Below are 5,691 nucleotides of genomic sequence, written 5' to 3'. Positions count from 1 at the left end.
ACGTAGAAGGGAAACAATAAAAGAATAAATATAAAAACAATACAATTATCACGACGTTTCGACTGCAACACAAGCAATCATCATCAGGTGTGAAAACCACAGCAAGAAACTTTTCTTGCTGTCGAAACGTCGTGAGAATTTTATTGTTTTTTTATTTTATTGTTTCCCTTCGACGTGACTTTACCGAAAGAACCAAGAATATTATCCGACCATGTCACATATCCTCCTATACCTCATTATCTATCTTAGAGAGATCATTGAGGTTGTACTGTAATGCTGTCTGTTCTTTAAATAAGGCCTCAGCAAACACCAAGGGCTTATTTTTCCGAATGATACGATTTGGGATGTTTGACCAGTTCCACGAATGAGTGTTTGTTACGTGGTAGCAAACTAGAGAACCCAGAGAAACCCCATGAATTGAGGGGATAACATTCAAAACTCCGCACAGAAGCGTTCAAAGCTGTTGTACTGCCGTCTTCTGGTCCAGTTGCATCGTATTTGGGGGTATCACAACCCTGCGTGATCTACCAACCCTGGGCCTCCAATGTTGTTGGATCGCACTTCCGACATAGTGGAAGTCTGGCATGCCCTGCTGACGAAGTGATGGACGTGAACATTTGAAGCGCATGGTCAAACAATGTCAGTGAACATTCTATGAACAAAGCGCTCGCGCATGCAGCCAAACAACCTTTTTCATGCTGAAGAGGCAGGGACCATGTGTAGATGTTTAAAATACGCTGTGTTGTGGAAAATAATTCCCAAGCCAAGACTTACTGTACGAGCAATTATCAAACACAATCCAAGCGAATTATGTGCACCGACATTAGCGTAATGACAGTTAACCTTTGAAAAGTGTCCAAACGCTGAAAAAATATTTGCAATCGTGGCTCTTTGGTTCTTTCGGTAAAGTCACGTAGATATCAAATTAATAGATGTGCATGCAGCCAAACAACCTTTATAAAATTAATAGATGTGATCTATTAATTTTCTATCTACGTGCCTTTACCGAAAGAACCAAAGAGTATGGATTCCTGCAGTCACGAAAGCTTCAAATCAAGATTTTTGCCATCGTGGCAATGAGGTTATTTCGTGTAACAAGAGCCCGCCACGGTGATTTTTTGTTGTCGGCCTTTGCCTATACGTTGTCAGAGAACCCAGACAACATTTGTTTAAGAAGTCTGCCTCTGCTGATTAGACTCTGAAAGTTGAGGCCAGGCCAGAATGCGCCGACCTTGGCACATTATTCCCCATGGACAAATCAACTCGTATGCACCCTGCTGATCATCAGATCTCGGATGCTAAGCAGGCATGAACCTTGATAGTGATTGGATGGGTGATCACACGTGCACCAACAGGAGTTAGAGGCTACGGATTGTGTTTGGTGGGCAGCAGAGGGCAGCCGTTCAAAAACAATTGTTGTACTGTACAATTGCAAAGCCAAAGTTCCCCCGTATAGTATTTAACAGACTGTTGGGGCAAGTGCTGTTAACGGGCACCTATGAAGTTCGGCACGGCACACGAGGGGGTGGGGGGACCAGCACCACGCCCGACCGCCTTTGTCTCCCCAGTGGCGATGTTTACACCGCACACCAGGTATTCAGTTGAGGCTGAGTCGACCTAATAGTGTGCAATACTCCTGTACACCCTCATCGACGCTCCTTGCCTTCACGGCGTGAGAAGGTCCTCAGCCAACAGCGGGTTGACAATACGGGCCGTCACATATACAAACAGATGCTTATGTCAACGATGCTCCAGAAGGACCCTAAAATACCTTTGAACCTAAAATTTTATTTATTTATTTTTTACCCAAAGAAATACATCATTGTCTGCAAATGAATTAATTATTCATTCATTATAAATAGCATTCCCATTTTCCAGATGGAGTCAGTGTCTCCCTGACTCGAAGTTGAGTCACGGTTCCTGTAGCGGCTTCTCTCAGAGGAAGCAGGCGAGGCGAGACGGAAAATCACCTCGTCCACAACGCTGGCGACCTCTGGATTGCAAATCCAGTGTGCTAACCGTTAATCATACCACATCACTCCATAGCACTGCAAGGAACTCAACATAATAATATTAATTCCATATGTTAATCCTGTAAAGACTCCCTAAGTGTTACTACCAGCTTCCAGGAGGGCCCCTGCATTGGAATGTTTTGTCAGTTCGACGAATGACTATTTAGTTTCATGTGGGAGGAAACCGGAATAGCCAGAGACAACTCAAGAATACGACGGGGTAACACCGACATCTCTGCTCAGATCGAATCGATGCACAGACTTAATTCAGCGAGTAGACCAAATCTATCCGTGGACTAGAAACCCATCGCTGTTGAGCCCTCTCTACTGCTGGCACCTCGCACCTCTTGGCAACTCCATGCCTACGACACCTGGCAAGCATTAATTTACAACAATCCAAACACGAACCAGCCACGGACCTTCTTAGTTTCTGACATACAACAAGATGCAGGGGCAATCAAGGTGATTTACTTTGTGAATTTGGATATAAAGCCAACATTTCCACATTGGCCAGATCGCACATTAGACATGGGTATGTATGTTGAACTTCTTTCACACCGTACGTAGCCAACCGTGCTAATCGCAGGTGCGGGACTTCGATCACCTACAGTGTAGGAATAGTTTTCACACTCTACCCCATCATGCCAGGAGTGAACCTCCTTTGATTGCTGCAGGGACCGAGGCAGTGGTGGTGGCGATACAAAGCTATTGTGTTTCTTGTTTGATTTTCATGGCCGCTTTATTGTCGGTTCAGTGTGGGTGTTGGGTTTTTTCCTCTCCTGCTAAGTGCCATGCAAGGAGACTTGTGCGGAAGGCACTGTAAAAAAAAATATGTCATGCTCTATTTACTTTTGTATATTTTTATTTATTTTACCCAGAAAAGCTTCACCGAGTCTCAAGACCGTGTTCAGGGGGTCATGATCCTGCCTGTTATTTATTCATAGCGTTTATTTATTTATTTTCGAGTGCTTATGCGTTTGTGAAGAAAATTCATGCACGCGTTTGTACATACGTAGAAAATAATCACTCAGTTTCCACAATTACAATGCTGTGTGGTTTTACATATCGTGTTCTGCAGCTAATAAGTTGCTCTGGAAAGTAAGAGCCACCCCAGACTTATGCCAAGTGTCAGTACGGTCAATCTCGCCGCCACAGACACACACATACCCGATTATAAGACGCACCATCCTTTTAAAATATTGGGAGGGGGGTGTATGCCTTTAAATCCAGAGACTACGGTAGCGTCTGAATGTGACCACATCTCACAAAACTGCATGGAAACAGTGGGCACATTTATCCTATAAGAGAGTGACAATCAACCATAGGCAGAAGAGAAGATCAAGGACTTCAGCCTGAACGTGACCAGACGCCTACTATGCTGTACTGCTCTCCATTATTACTCTTATTAATTCATAAATGGGAGCAAACACACACTACTCGTACACAGAAACCACACGCTGTTTATATTACAGCTTGCGGTTGCTCAGCTTGTTGTGTGCGTCAAGCTGTCGTTATTGATCGGGGCATTGATACAACAGCTGAGTTGGGTCGTTGTTCTTTGAGTTCTCCCACCCCCTCCTCCCATTCGGTCATCTGGCAATGGTGCACGGACTGACCTTGGCAGCACCTGAGCTCACGTAGACGAGGGAACCAAAGTGCACGCGATTCAACGATTAGGCTCGATTATGACGAGAGAGAGGGGGGGAGGGAGTTATGGTGGTAGCGGTGGTGGTGACGGTGACGGTGGTGGTGGTCGTAGCTGAACGAAGCTCAATTTGGAATGTCCTTCGTGAAGGCAGTTCGCACGCACTGTATGCGGCTGTAAAAAAAAAGAGGCCGGATTTGTTATTCATTTACTTGTGAAGTGACCGTGACTGGGTCTGACTCACTCAGACATGATGGGTCAAAGGACACGAGGGGGCAGGCATTTAAAGAAATGATTTAAAACGAGTTCTGCCACTTGCCGGTGCTGCAATTTAGTAAATGCATCGAGGGAGCTGTTGTCACCGTTTTTTTTTACGGTCTTGTGGGTGCTAATGTGACTCAGTGCGGGAGGAGCAAGTGGGGGCCTAGAGAGCATAGGGTGGGCCTGGGCCGAGACGACTTTAATTATGATAAAGCAGCACATACTGCATTGAAGAGCTATAGCCGAGGGGATATGATACGAGGTGGATTTGTTTAATCCATCAAGGAATCATGACTGAATTCAAGTCAACATATTACAGGATACCTTTATTTAATTTTAATCTACCCCCCCCCCCCCCCATGGCTCCATTGTCTCTCCAACGACAGATACTTAGGTGGACCAATCAACTTCAAGGACAGTGCATATCATTATCATCATCAGAGTTGTTTCTTTTTGTTTGCATTTTGACTGCTTGTGTTGTGGTTATTGCAAACATGATGCCTTGTATAAAGGTGTCAGTTTTCGTACCAGTTGAAAGGGTAAAAACCTATCACTGTACTGTATATGTTGTTTTAACAGCAATATTAAGATGTTTTCACAACAAACATAAACACTGGGTCAATTGGCTCCTAATTTCTCGTGAGCAGGGATAATTATGAGGACAGACGTCTACATTGCCGTCGTTCTGCTGAGAGCATCTCGACTATTTTCCCAGGAGCCTTTAGTCGCATTCCAACTTTGAATTCCCAGCAGCAGCAGCAAACTTGCAAATACCGTCACAGCACGGGAGCTTTTCGTACTTCCCGCAAGGCAAGAAGACAGCGAATCGCTAAGGCGTGCGGCGTTCACCACAAGCAGCTCCCCGAACTGTACAAGTGTGTAAATGCAAACGCAAGTACGCTGTGGTTTGTCTGCCGCATATCCAGCCACAAGTTGCAACGTCCTATTCACGTTGGATTCGAACGTTCTCTCTCCACCAATGGTTTGCGGGGTGGTGGGGGGTGGAGTTGTGGGTTTGGTAGCTGCAAAACCAAAAATGGCAGGGAAGGAGGGGGTGCCACCCAAAAGTTGAGGGAGTGGCAGGGCTGAACATGGAGAGAAATTGGAGAAAAGAAAATAATGGGGGTGGCGGGGGCATGAGTGGTAGATGAACCCCCAAAAAATATATTATTTCGACAAAAATTGCCGCATACCGAACATAGCGAGGATGTCTTAAGCCCCCTGTAGTTTTTCTTTTCCTGGGCGACAGGCACATTTGTGCGTAGCGGCTGAAATATTTTGAATACATAGGGAGGAGTGCCTTGGCTGGGAGGGGGGGGGGAATAGGAGAGAGAAAGGCGGGGTGCGGTGAATGGGAAGAAGTCTGTGTGTGACTTTGAGGCAGCTGGCTGAGAAGGGATTGTAAAAGCAGGGGAGGAGGTTTTGAGACGGGGAGAGGATTAAAAAAAATGTAATAAATGGAAAGGCCCCCCACCTCCACTCCCACCCTACCCCACACCGGGTCGCGTTGCACCGCCACCCACACCCAACACGCCCAATGCCTCCTCCTCATCCGAGCGGGGTACGCCTCGCTAAGGAAGAGGGCCAATGGTAGCGTCGAAAAAGAATCTTTCACCTGGAGCGGGTCTCTCTCTCTCTCTTGTCTCCGTCTCTCGCCTTTCGGTTTTTTTTCCAGCCATTTCGCTAATCAACGGGGAGGCTTGCTGAGTCTGGCTGGGAAGGCGGGCATGCTCGGTTTGACAAGATAGCGGATTTTATTTTGGTTTGTTCGCT

The sequence above is a fragment of the Lethenteron reissneri genome, chromosome 38, assembly GCF_015708825.2.
Source record: "Lethenteron reissneri isolate LAM-NWPU_2019-01 chromosome 38, ASM1570882v1, whole genome shotgun sequence".
Lineage (NCBI taxonomy): Eukaryota > Metazoa > Chordata > Hyperoartia > Petromyzontiformes > Petromyzontidae > Lethenteron > Lethenteron reissneri.
This window is presented reverse-complemented; position numbering follows the sequence as displayed.